This window comes from Geotrypetes seraphini, chromosome 18, assembly GCF_902459505.1.
Source record: "Geotrypetes seraphini chromosome 18, aGeoSer1.1, whole genome shotgun sequence".
NCBI classification, from domain to species: domain Eukaryota; kingdom Metazoa; phylum Chordata; class Amphibia; order Gymnophiona; family Dermophiidae; genus Geotrypetes; species Geotrypetes seraphini.
In genome coordinates, this window is record NC_047101.1 from 12745014 (window position 1) to 12759815 (window position 14802).

Consider the following 14802-nt stretch of genomic DNA (forward strand, 5'->3'; position numbering starts at 1 on the left):
TTCACTTTGCAGTCCAGCACCCAACAGAGAACAAAACAACAAAGAAATTGCTTTCTTTTCTTGCTTGTCCTTTTGCAGGTGCACTTAAAAAAAACCCAGAAATGAAATAAGAACGGATCGAATTAAATAATGACACAAAATCAACAAAACAGAAAAGAAACAAATGTGTGTTTGCCTGCACGCCCCCTATGAAAAAGTTTAGAAACAAGACTCCACAGTTGGTCCCCAATTCAGCTCCCTGGCAAATGAGTTGAAAATGCATTCAACGTGAGTTCCAAACTCACTCAAGTTTGAAATTAAAAGTGGAATCCATTTTAAACCAATTTTAGATAAAGATTCAGTGCCATCTGCTCTGAGCTGCCTGTATCTGTGGCACTGCTGCAGATGTGCCACAGATTGCCATGGAAACTTCTGTTGGTGCTGTTTAAACTTTAAAAAGCTGCTGTGGAGGGCACTGCAGACAGAGGCTCGCACTGAAAATGTGCAATGTCTTGTACTATTGTAAATATTTAATCTGGTGGGGGTTTTTTTTAAATCATTATTACATATTCCAATACCCTGAATTCGCCATCATACCAATCTTTCAGAAAACCCCTGAAAACCTATTTGACAAGTTTGTCTGATCTTCCAAATTCACCTTCCAGACTAATTACACCCCATTTTCCTCTCCTCTCACTCTAATATGCATTGAAAGCAGTGCATGCACATAGATCTCATGCATATTCATTGGGGAAATCCTGAAAACCCGACTGGATTGCGGCCTTCAAGGAGGGACTTTGAGACCCCTGCTCTAAGCCAACGCTGTAACATCCCTGTACTCATGTACTCCCTATTCCCTATACTTACATCGATACCTGTACCCACAGTATCCTTTACAGCAGGGATCTCAAAGTCCCTCCTTGAGGGCCGCAATCCAGTCGGGTTTTCAGGATTTCCCCAATGAATATGCATTGAAAGCAGTGCATGCATATAGATCTCATGCATATTCATTGGGGAAATCCTGAAAACCCGACTGGATTGCGGCCTTCAAGGAGGGACTTTGAGACCCCTGCTCTAAGCCAACGCTGTAACATCCCTGTACTCATGTACTCCCTATTCCCTATACTTATATCGATACCTGTACCCACAGTATCCTTTACAGCAGGGATCTCAAAGTCCCTCCTTGAGGGCCGCAATCCAGTCGGGTTTTCAGGATTTCCCCAATGAATATGCATTGAAAGCAGTGCATGCATATAGATCTCATGCATATTCATTGGGGAAATCCTGAAAACCCGACTGGATTGCGGCCCTCAAGGATAGACTTTGAGACCCCTGCTTTACAGTACACTGTCTTGAACTGAAAAGGTATGACAGGATATAAATGAAGCTATTATTATATATCAATCTGTTTCTTGTGTGTCCTAATGTATTTTGGCCCTTTATCCTAAGCTGTGCAAAGGTTTTGCATCTAATGTACATGAACAGCAAAACTTAAGATATGCTGTTGTGGTTTGAAAGCTTTCTGGCTGGAAAGCCATTAAGATAAGTGTTGCTGCTCTCCACTAAAGAATATGTTTAAAGTACATAGTTGATAAATTGATTTTAAGCTTTGATAATATAAAAATAAATCAAGGAAATAACATAAAAAATGGATAAAAGGGTTGCACCCTCAGTTGGTTAGTTAGTTCTTTTAATCAATCAATAAATAATTAAATTTGAGGTTAGGAAGGAGGTTTTGAAGTAAATGATTATATTGCATGCATTCAGAATGAGGACTTGAAATAACATCCAAGTTATAAGATGTCTCTTTACTGAGAACAATGCAGTTTTTATGATACTTCAACCTCTCTACTGATTTGGGGGATGAGTTCTAGAGTTAAATTAGGGTATCATCTACATGATGACAATAGTGGGTTAATAAAAGTGAGACATCAACCATATAACAAATTCAAAAAAGTATGATCATGTTACACCTCTCCTACAAGATGCACACTGGCTACCTATTATACACAGAATAACGTTTAAAATTATATTACTAACATTCAAAATCCAACAATCACATGAGCCGTTATTTCTGGACAGACTACTAATACCTTACTCTTCACTTAGGACGCTGAGATCGTCGCAACAAAATTTATTAACTATTCCTTCTTTAAAAATAATTGGGACAAGAAGAGCAACTATATTTTCAGTACAAGCACCTCAACTGTGGAAGAATTTACCTATCTATTTACATAACGAATCATCATTAGTTAAATTCAAACGCGGTCTGAAAAGCATTCTTTATAAAGATGCATTCAATACATAGATAGAACATTCCAATAAACGCAGTACCTAGTCCCCAAAGAATTAAATGAATAGGACATCAAAATGGGAATTATAAGTGCTTTTATAATCTTAATTTTCTTACTTTTCTCTTCTTTTAAAAGGTCATTAATAGTAATCTTAGTCTTCTCACTTTCTTCACGTAAAAGGCCTTTTACATTTAAATTGATTAATCATTCTTAACATTATCTCATTTCTTAAATCATTTCAAAATAATTAAAGCTTTTTCAATCAATTTATTTTTTTTATATTCTTTTTTAATTGACCCTATCCTTGTGTGAAAACCTTAAATGTTGTTGTTGTTTTTTTAAATTTTATTTTATATTAAAAATTGTATAAATTGTATTTCTACCCTTTACCTACTTGTTCCAGTTTGTATTAATAGAACATAATGATTAGTCTGTATAATTTTGTCTCATTTGTATTTGTCATCCCTGGCTTTTATTGTATATTAGAATTATGTAATACGCATTGAAACATTGGATATTGCGTAAAATCAAAATTTATTAAACTTGAAACTTGATAAATGAAGTAAGACACAGATGTGCAAAAGAAGATCGTTTAAAACAAGTATTATAAATTATCCTTTATACCCCCTGTTTTTTGCTCGTGGTTTGAAAGCTTAGCACGCATACGCCAGGTGCATGTGTGGGGGAGGAGGCGCGAGTCCCAGCCTGGTGACAGCAGCAGAAATGCCACTCATAGACAGAATGCCAATGGAGAACCTCTTCAGCTGGAGGGGGGGGGGGCTTGGGAATCCCCACCAGTCCTAGCAGCAGGTGCCTGGTGCAGTAATATGAAGGGGAGAGAACCCAAAGTGAGAGGTCCAGTCCCCCCCCCCCGAGGCCCCCTTATGGTTTGCCCTCAATCAGTGTTCAAAACTGTGGTTCATTTTTCAACAGTGCAACGCACATGTCAGCACTTGCATGCGGCCTATTTTCTGCGCAGGACAAATTCCTTTGAAAATTGGCCTAATAAATGCCTTCGCTCTGTCTAGAACAGTGGTCTCAAACTCAAACCCTTTACAGGGCCACATTTTGGATTTGTAGGTACTTGGAGGGCCTCAGAAAAAAATAGTTAATGTCTTATTAAAGAAATGACAATTTTGCATGAGGTAAAACTCATTATAGTTTATAAATCTTTCCTTTTGGCTAAGTCTTAATAATAATATTGTAATTTATAGCTACAGAGACATATGATCAAGAAACTCTTTTATTTTACTTTTGTGATTATGATAAACATACCGAGGGCCTCAAAATAGTACCTGGTGGGCCGCGAGTTTGAGACCACTGGTCTAGAACATTTCAATAAATTGCCTCATATTTCATGACCCTTCTCTGCACCCCGTTTGATATCTTCCTGCACCCCTCAGAGGTTGCAGGCACCCCCGGTTCAAAGCATCTGCCCTAACGCAAGAAATATAATGGCCTTGTTCTAATTTGGAGCACAGCGGATGGATGAGCAACTTAAACTCAAGCCACTTCACAACCAACAGAAGGGATTTGTCTCCCCTAATGTTGAAATAGATACGTCGGACGTGCCTAAACTCTAAGGAAAATATAAAGTGCCTTCAGGTGTCACACATTATTAGTACCTACATTACATTGAGGTAGAAGATCGTTGTCTGACATTCCTTGATGAACCTTTAGCATCCAAGGCTGACTACTCATTGAAAGGAATTGATTTCTTTCCCTTGTAATAAGTGTTTCCCGCCCCTCTCCCCCCCAAGTCATGAGGACTGATAAATGCAATTTCTTTACAGAAATCACGCGGGGCTCCTTTCTCAAAGACCACTAATTGCAAACACCTCCTGCCGTTTCATGTGGTATACGCTGCATGTGAATTTAATAAACCTCCCTCTTAATAAAAGGTGTCATAAGGGACAAGCATTTTGCTTGCACAGCTTGTAACTAATTGTATGACTGCGTTGTCTGTGCCAGCACCACTGCGCTGTAATGTTTGAAAAGAAACATTTGGTTTAATGCCTTAAGGGTAATGAATTATTATTATTGCATAAAAAAATATGCATTTGCTTTCTGTACACTACCAGCAAAGTGTCAGTTTCTGTGGAGACTCCATAGCGTGCTCCTTAGGAAACATAAAATCTACATAATGAAGCAGTGTACAATTTAGTCGAAGGTTTGATTTTGCTGTTCGTTGGACAGTTCTAAAAAAAAAAAACAACAAAAAACCCCAACAAAATAAAATTGTCAGTGTAGTTTTCAGGATCTGAGTGCAACAAAATATGCCTTGCAATCAAATTTGTGATAGAAGAGAGTAGATCACAGGAGGTGAACTTAAAATGCTTGTCTCCACATGGCTCAGCATCTACTCCCCAGCTCCCCTCTCGCCTACCTTACCCGAACGAGTCAGCCATCACCATGCTGAAAAATCTTCAGAGGCCTGCTTTGAGGCCTTCCTTCAGCCAATGAGAGACCATCCTTGATGGAACGTCTGCTTTTGCGGCAGTTTCACCTGAAGGAGCCAGCCGTGCCAATGGTGAAAAATCTTCAGAGGCCTGCTTTGAGGCCTTCCTTCAGCCAATGAGACCATCCTTGATGGAACGTCTGGTTTTGTGGCAGTTTCACCTGAAGGAGCCAGCCGTGCCAATGGTGAAAAATCTTCAGAGGCCTGCTTTGAGGCCTTCCTTCAGCCAATGAGAGACCATCCTTGATGGAACGTCTGGTTTTGCGGCAGTTTCACCTGAAGGAGCCAGCCATGCCGATGATGAAAAATCTTCAGAGGCCTGCTTTGAGGCCTTCCTTCAGCCAATGAGAGACCATCCTTGATGGAACGTCTGGTTTTGCGGCAGTTTCACCTGAAGGAGCCAGCCGTGCCGATGATGAAAAATCTTCAGAAGCCTGCTTTGAGGCCTTCCTTCAGCCAATGAGAGACCATCCTTGATGGAACGTCTGCTTTTGCGGCAGTTTCACCTGAAGGAGCCAGCCGTGCCGATGATGAAAAATCTTCAGAGGCCTGCTTTGAGGCCTTCCTTCAGCCAATGAGAGACCATCCTTGATGGAACGTCTGGTTTTGCGGCAGTTTCACCTGAAGGAGCCAGCCGTGCCAATGGTGAAAAATCTTCAGAGGCCTGCTTTGAGGCCTTCCTTCAGCCAATGAGAGACCATCCTTGATGGAACGTCTGGTTTTGCGGCAGTTTCACCTGAAGGAGCCAGCCGTGCCGATGATGAAAAATCTTCAGAGGCCTTCCTTTAGCTGACGAGCCAGTTGGTTTTATATATATAGCAGTGTACTCAATTCGTATTAGTGTATTATGAGACTGCATAACACTTGTTCTACTGTAAGGCCCTTTATACAGTTCAAAGTCATTATTCCCCCACTGGAAACAATAGCTTCTATTTAATTTAATGTAAAGGTGAGCATTAATGCTCGATAGAAAACCTTGGATTTATTTTCTGTCTGGTGGCTGCTGGCAAAGCAACCATCCAGAGAAAGAATTAATTTATCTATCTGAAATGTTTTTTTACAGTTGTACACATTGATTTAACGATCTTGACTATGAACTCCTGATCATACTGCAGTCAATGGCTATACCTATCTAGAATTAGGTTTTAAATGAGACATACGTTAGGAACATAAGAATATCCTCACTGGGTCAGACCAATGGTCCATCATGCCCAGTAGCCCATTCTCACGGTGGCCAATCCAGATCACTAGTACCTGTCCAAAACCCAAAGAGTAGCAACATTCTAGCATCTCAATAAATAGCAAGATTCTGGAACCCCAATGAGAACAACATTCCAGAGCTGAGATTGTGATGTCATAATGCCTCATTCCACAGTGCCTCAGAGCCAACCTCATCAGTGATGTTACAATGGTTTAATTGTCCTATACTTGGCTCACGTAAGAACATAAGAATAGGTATACTGGGTCAGAACAATGGTCCATCTAGCCCAGTAGCCCATTCTCATGGTGGCCAATCCAGGTCACTAGTACCTGGCCAAAACCCAAGGAGTAGCAACATTCCATGCAAGCAGTGGCATCCCCAGGTCTTAATAACAGACTATGGACTTTTCCTCCAGGAATTTGTCCAAACTTTTCTTAAAACCAGCTATGCTATCCGCTTCTATATTGAAACTCTAAAGAAGGAAGCATGGTGAAGCATCTATAATCCAGTGGGTTGCAGGATCTGAGGAAGCATGAAATTTTCCTGATGGAAATTCTGTCAAATGAATCTGATTAACTTCTTTGTTTGGGTTGCTAGAGAACTGTATCAAAGGCATGTGCTGGAAGTGGTTTATTTGGATTTCAAGAATGCTTCTGGTATCATTTCACCTAGGAGATTCCTAAATAAGCAGACTGGATTGGGATCTCAGGGCGGTAGATTCAATAAAAAATGTATTTTTGTTAGACGACAGGGTAGTAGTCAATGAAACTCGTTCTGAAGACAGAAGAGAATTAGTGTCTCCTGGGCATGGTTTTGTTCTATCATGAGTGATATTGCACAGGAAAGCTTGCCTATTTATACTGAAGATGACAAAGTGCACCAACCAGGAAAGAGATGAGAAGATAATAGTGTCTTTAAATATATATTTCCTACCAAAAAAAAAAAAAAAAAAGATGTCATCCCAGAATTGATGGTGGGGGCTAAAATGGTACCTGACTTCAAAAAATAAAATTGTACATTAGCCCATAGGCTTTGTTGGAACTGGTACCAATTATTATGTATCCCGCAAATGGCGAGTTGGACGGTAAAGGGTGGACTTCTATGGTCTAGGACCCAAAAATATCAAAGAAAAATGACAATTTAATTTAATCATGAATTTATAATGGGTGTAACTATTGGGCAGACTGGATGGACCATTCAGGTCTTTTATCTGCTATCAATTATGTATGTATGTTTGTATGTTATCACCTTATCTATCTTCTCACAAGATGTTATGTTTTGAGTACATCACTTAGGGCCCCTTTTACAAAGCTACGGTAGCGATGCGGCCACAGTAAATGCACCAAAACCCATCTAATTCCTATGGGATTCAGTGCATTTACCTCAGCAGCATTGCTACCATGGTTTTGTAAAAGAGGCCCCTAGATCATTAAGTTATAACAGAATGATGATGCCACATATATTTGGTGCTTGGTTAGCTTCAATGAGAGAGAGTGCGTTTTTTAGTGTAAATCTTGTTTATTTGTTGAACATCGAAGAACATACCACCAAACACACATAACAAAAGCCAACATGAAGGATCAAAAATTACTATGAGTTTACAGTTTTACTCCCCCCATCCAAGCCAAACCATCCGACCCCCCCCCATCCTCTCCTACACCCACCCACCCCTCCCACCAAAGTACTACTTCGATACAGACGTTAGAAAATTGGAAAGTTGTGTTCTTATACTTTCCAACAATCCCGTGACAAAGACGATATCTCCCACCTCCCCCAACCACAGAAAACAAACCCCAAACTAAAACAGAATCATCCCCATATTATCATCGCATGCTTCTGTAACCAAAGTGGAAGAAACTCAATTAGGCAGACCAAATTGGACAGCTACTATGTTGTTATATTTAATTTCATTCAACCACAGCAAAAAAAAAAAAAAAAAAAAAAAAAGATTCCCTTTAGATGCTTATCAGATCAGGAGCTGTTAAAGTCCACCGTAAAATGTTTGAACAAAGCTGTATTGAAACCATGCTGTCAAAAACGATTGGATATTACTGTAGGAAAGCAAACAGAATGCTGGGTATCATTAAGAAGGGTATTACGACCAGGACGAAGGAAGTCATCATGCCGCTGTATCGTGCAATGGTACGGCCGCATCTGGTCCAGTACTGGTCGCCGTACCTCAAGAAAGACATGGCGGTACTTGAGGGAGTACAAAGAAGAGCAACCAAACTGATAAAGGGAATGGAAAATCTCCCATATACCGACAGATTGAAGCAGTTGGGACTTTTCTCCCTGGAGAAGCGAAGACTTAGAGGAGACATGATAGAAACCTTCAAGATCCTGAAGGGCATAGAAAAAATAGACAGGGGCAGATTTTTCAAATTAAGGGGCGCCACAAGTACAAGGGGGCACTCGGAGAAATTGAAAGGGGACAGGTTTAGAACAAACGCTAGGAAGTTCTTTTTCACTCAGAGGGTGGTGGACACATGGAACGCGCTTCCAGAGGCTGTTGTAGACAAGAAAACCTTAAATGGTTTCAAAGAAGGTTTGGATAGATTCCTAGAAGAAAAAGGGATTGAGGGGTATAGATAGGTATAGACCATTGCTCAGGCAATGGGCCTGATGGGCCGCCGCGGGAGCGGACCGCTGGGCAGGATGGACCTATGGTCTGCCTCAGCGGAGGCAACTTCTTATGTTCTTATGTTCTAGAAGGATCTTACCTCGCATTGCTAATGTCACTCACCTCCTCTCTTTTACCACTTCAGCTGGTATTATTCCACGACACTGGGCACGCTCCTTTATTATGTGAAGTGGTTTTCTGATACCTCTAAAGCGCGTGTTAATATCGACCGGTTGATGCATCACTTAATTTTATCTTTATCACACTATCTTGATCTGGACATAAGAATCTGCATCTGTTAAGAGTCTGCTTAATTTTAAGAGATTATTGACGAGGTACTTATTTTGTAAGATGAAGCATGGGAATTGAGCCCTCCGTGGTATACTTGAGCCCTGGCCGCAGATACGTCTTATTATTTGTGTTTCGTCTGTCGTGCATGTATTGGTGTTTTTAATATTGTGTATGTATTTGTTGCGACCTGCTTTTGAGATCAGAAAATAGTATGCAATTGAGTTTAGAGGGTAAGATGCCAATCTCTCATGTTAGGATCGGGGGCAACGATGTTGCCTGCGGCAGGCGCCAAGCTCTGGAATGTGCTGCCTGGTATTTTGTGCTGGGAGGATGAATTTCAAGAATTTGTTGATATGCTGGGACATACTAAGAGATTCAAGTTAATTTGGGGCCCATTGACGTCTTTTATGGATTCATTATAGTTGACTTTTCCTTTATTTCTGTTGGTATAATACACCCCCCCCCCCAGGGGTAGGGAGGGTGGGAGGGGGGTATTTCTTTTGTATGGGTCTATTCTCTTATGAAAATGATGGTTGGGTGGGATTTTTTAAAATGTTGTATGGATTCTGATTGATTATAAGTGCATATATGATTACTATTATTTGTACAGATATTGTATTGCATTTTTGTTAGCTTTAGAAACTCAATAAAGATTTATTTAAAAAAAAAAAATTGTTGAAATGCATCTGACTGTCAGTACCTTTCTGAGTTAGTCTTGCTGAAACCCGAACTGCTATTGTTTGTATATGGAGCTTAAATTGATTTGTATGTAATTTGTAAACTGTATAGTTAATATGCGGTATATGAATTATTTAATAAATCAACTATAAAGTTAATATGCGGTATATGAGTTTTTAAATAAATCAACTATAAACTTAGAAACACAGTTCGCTATGACCATAGGACTTACTCTGTGTCATCTGGAGAGGACCTGCATTAATTAACACTGGCTGAAAATGTCCCAAAGCCAAGAACTCCAGGTTTTAATTACAGATTTCTTTGATGTTGATTAAGGGCAAGACCTTCAGTGAGTTATGCTAGAATATAGTGTCTCAGCTCTAACTTATCAGCTTGGCCTACTTGTGAAGTTTTGTGACCCAGATCTGAGGCTAGTACAGTATATTTCCCTACGGGTACCTGAATATTATTCTCGGCATCTCAGGGCACTTTCCTTTGAGTGTCATCTTTGCAGAATTGCTCCATCATCTACCGCATGAAGGGACGACAGTCATTTTTCATCCAAGTGAACCTTTTGCACTTCATGGTGTCATCCTTCTTTTTGTCACAAAGTCTTTCGCTCATTAGTTTCTGTTCTAAGATCTCCAACTGGTTCTTGCACCACTTCCACGCTCTGAACATCCATCTATCACTACAAATGAAGCACAATGTACAACTCTTAAATGATTTGGCAAAACAAGTGGCCACAGCTTTATTCCTCTAATTCCATTAGCAATAAACATTGAAACAATAATGCTTAAAGAACATTTGGTATTCTCCTTCTTCCAGAGCAGCTTTCCTACTTCAATACTTATTTTCTTTAATTGGCTAGCTCAGACATGGGCAACTCCGGTCCTTGAGGGCCGGAATCCAATCGGGGTTTCAGGATTTCCCCAATGAATATGCATGAGATCTATTTGCATGCACTGCTTCCAATGCATATTCATTGGGGAAATCCTGAAAACCCAATTGGATTCCGGCCCTCGAGGACCAGAGTTGCCCACCCCTGGGCCTAGTTGGTGGTTACCTGTCCATCCAGAATACTGTAACATGGAGAAACAGAGAGAAAAGAGTCCTTCCTCAAAATGTGAACTCCTACCCATGACTTGGAAGGAATAGGGCGAGAAATAAATTTCACACTGACCCACAACAATCCCCTTTCCAAGCTATAAATAAATAAAAGTCTGCTAAAACTACCCTTTTCAATTCTCCTCACACCCCCAAGCTCCGTCCTACCATTCCCCTCAATACAATCCCAGTATTAAATGTCCTCCTTTTGAGGACATTTGCGGGGGTCCGGGTGGCTTTTCAAATCCCGGCACTTTGGTTAAGATGTGGGCCGACCTAGATTTAGTCGTCCTACAGGGATAATCGAAATGTTTCACGAGACTTCTTGGACAAAACTTATACGTTGTGACTTGGACGATGTAAAAGCAGGTATAAGAAACATAGAAATATAGAAATAGATGGCAGATAAGGGCCACGGCCCATCTAGTCTGCCCACCCTAATGACCCTCCCCTACCTTTGCCTAGTGAATAGAACCCACGTGTCGATCCCATTTGGCCTTAAAATCAGGCACGCTGCTGGCCTCAATCACCTGCAGTGGAAGACTATTCCAGCGATCAGCCACCCTTTCAGTGAAAAAGAATTTCCTGGTGTCACCTCGCAGTTTCCCGCCTCTGATTTTCCACGGATGCCCTCTTGTTACCGTGGGTCCCTTGAAAAAGAAGATATCTTCTTCTGCTTCGATGCGGCCCGTGAGATACTTGAACGTCTCGATCATGTCCTCCCTCTCTCTGCGCTCCTCGAGTGAGTATAGCTGCAGTTTGTCTAACCGTTCTTCGTACGGGAGATCTTTGAGTCCCGAGAGCATCCGGGTGGCCATTCTCTGAACCGACTCCAGTCTCAGCAAAGGTTAGCAAAGTGACCAGATAACTACTGCAGAAACAACAAAAAGATCCCCACACACTCACCCGTGATAACTGACCTTCTCACACTGCCACAAATATCAGAATAAAAAAAGTACATACCTGTCTCTGGAAAATCAGCATCTGCTATAGGAAAGCCTAGTAGAGCTGCAAACAGGTATCTTAAGAAGCCTGGGGGGTGGGTTAGTGAACCAGGAGGTACCGAACTCAGTTTGGGGCTGATTCTATACACGACATCTAAATCGGCTGTCGCCTAAATAGATGGTGTCAGCTGCGTGTCAGTCACACTTGGGCGCCATTTATAGAATTGTGGCTAGTGGCGCTTATGTAAAAACTTAGATGCATGAAATGTAAGCAAAGGTTTTAAAGGTACCTAAGTTTTTGGAGAATCACACTTAGTGATGCCTAATTCATGCTCTGCCCTTAGAAATGTCCACTTAGTGCCATGCGATAAGGCATCTACCTTTCATAGAATCAAATAGGCGCCTATCACCCGATTAATTTTTTTAGCAATTATTGAGCCTATTAAGGGTATTTTTCCAAATAAGTTAGGTACCTAAGAGGCGCCTACCTTTAGGCACCCTTTATAGAATCAGCCCCTAGATATGCAAATGGAACAAATGTCTATCCACTCTCATCTCTAATTCTCCCTCCTACCAAACTTTCAGGAAGTCAATCAAAACTTATCTCTTTGACAAATATCTCTGACTCCCGCCCTCCTTGTAACTCTACTTTTAACTATGCCTTGTACCTCCTGCCTTCCTGCACCTCCCACCTACCTGCCTTCTCCCTACCTGCACCTCCCACCTACCTGCACCCGACTTCCTAAGCCACGCCGATTGACTTGTTTATAACCTCTCTATCTCCTTCTTGCCTGCTCCCGACTCGCTAAGTTATATTGATTGATTGACTTATTTGTAAATTTCGCTGTAGATGTACAGTCTCTTGTCATGTAAACCGCTCTGAACTATTCTGGTACTGCGGTATACAAAAATAAAGTTATTATTATTATTATATCTACATCTTCGAGGTAGATGTCTACACCAATGCACCTACCAGCTTGTAGGGGTGAATTCGGGGCACATATTGGATATGGCCAGTAGAGTCCTAACACAGGCTCACTCATTTAGGCCAAGCAAACTCTGGACTAAATGGGTGCGCCTAAGGTTATAACACCTACTGGCACCTAAGACTGCTTAGATTCTGCTAGGTTTGATTCTATAAACCGTGATTAGCAGATTGACAATCGTGATCAGCGACATCTAGGAGTTAGGCTCCCAGGCCACATAAGCCATACTCTACCAGCCTCTGCTAACAGAGATGGAAGCTGGTGTTTGTAGTCCCTGATTCTACCCATCAAGATCAGTACTACTGATCCCATAATGCATCAGGATAGAAATCCAGGACTGGCCCAAAATATCCAGACTGCAATTAAGTAATTTGGCATCTCTGAATATTTACCACTAGGGATCTAGCTAGGGGCTTGGGACTTGGGTTGGCAACTTTTGGAAACAGGATACTGGGTTTGATACATCTTCGGTCTGTCCCAGTATGGAAATTGTTATGTGAGCCAAGCATAGGACATCATTAATGAGGCTGGCTCTTAGGCATTGGTGGAATGAGGCATTATGACATCACAGTCTCAGCTCTGGAATGTTACTTTTTGGGTTTCTGTCAGGTACTTGGGACCTGGATTGACCACTGTTGAAAAGAGGATTCTGGGCTTGATGGACATTCGGTCTGTCTCTATATGGCAAATCTTATGTTCTTAGTAATGTCTTTTTGATCATAGAACTCAGAATCAAGTTATCATTGGAGCTGTGAAAGTTCAGATTGCTTTATGCATGTTAAATGAACGCACCTGCCCTAAAATTTGTGTGCTGAGAATAAAAAGTTGTTAGGAGTCCTCTGGGTGAGGGAACAGAAGGTTTATTTTAAAAAGAGAGTAGATGAAAGTTAAATGTAAATCAGAATAAAAGCAGGCATCTTAATAGCCTTGTTTGCCTGATCCGTCAACTGAATCATCTAAAAATAGCTGCTTTAATGCCAAAGTGAAGGCAGAAAAGGATAAATATATTCTTTTCAGGTGGCATCACTGCTTTCATTCCATCCAACAGAGGGGCGTGGACTTTTATTTATTTATTTAATTAATTAATTCGTTTTCTATCTCTTGGTCCCCCAAAGAGCTCAGAACGGGTTATAGGTTGAACAAATCTAAAAGACAGGTTATAATTATCATAATTACAGTACAGTTTATAGGTTACAATTTGTCAAAGTTATCCTTACAGAACAAGTTTTTCAATGCAATTTATTATCCTAACTTAACACGTACCAGGATCTAGTACCGATAAACATTTCTTTGTAATCCATTGGTCATGGGCAGTGAAGTTAGGTGAAGAGGTTTGTTTTAATTGCTTTCCTGAAAGTGAGGAGTCCTTCAAAAGATCTGATTTGCAGGGGCAGCCAATTCCAGTGGCTCGGCATGAAGTAGGCCTGTTGTGGGGCATGGCCAGGGGGTGTTTTGAGGCGCTTTTCATCCCGTGAGCGGAGGGACCTGTTCGGCACGTACGGAGAAAGCAAACAAAAGCGGGTTTGCAAACTAGTTTGATTTCCCTTCAAGAAATTTGTTGACTTGACTAATGAGTTCAGTTAGAAACATAGAACATGACGGCAGAAAAGGGCCACGGCCCATCTAGTCTGCCCACCCTAATGGCCCACCCACTAACTACCTCCATGAAGAGATCCCACAAGCCAATCCCATCTTTTCTTAAAATCTGGCACGCTGCTGGCCTCAATTACCTGTTGTGGAAGATTATTCCAGCGATCAACCACCCTTTCGGTGAAGAAATAATTTCTGGTGTCGCCATGAAATTTCCCACCCCTGATTTTCAACGGATGCCCTCTTGTTGCTGTGGGTCCTTTAAGGAAAAAGAGATCCTCTTCCACCTCGATACGGCCCGTGACATATTTGAACGTCTCGATCATGTCTCCCCTCTCTCTGCGTTCCTCGAGCGAGTACAGCTTACCCAGTCGTTCCTCAAGAAACAAATATCAATGCAAACCCTTTGAATTGATAACCCCCACATCTATTCTGGCCAAATTTTCCCCCAGATTCACAAATGCCCACGGGAAAAAGGTGCAAACTTTGAACTCAAACCAGAGTGAAATTAGTTTGGATTTTGACCTTGAATTTTCTACACAGCTCTCCCATCCAGTTTCTTTTAGGGATGTGCAGCTCAAACATTTCCCCATGTATAGAATTTTTGGTAGATGATGATTTTATTATTATAGTCATCTAGGGGGAAATATTATA

At 41.1% G+C, this 14802-nt stretch overlaps 1 protein-coding gene across 4 annotated transcripts in view; it reads left to right on the plus strand.

Moving 5' to 3' along the window:
* SPOCK1 (SPARC (osteonectin), cwcv and kazal like domains proteoglycan 1) overlaps nucleotides 1-14802 on the plus strand; it is a 462854-nt gene that overhangs the window by 283244 nt on the left and 164808 nt on the right. The gene's annotated exons all lie outside the window — the stretch shown is intronic.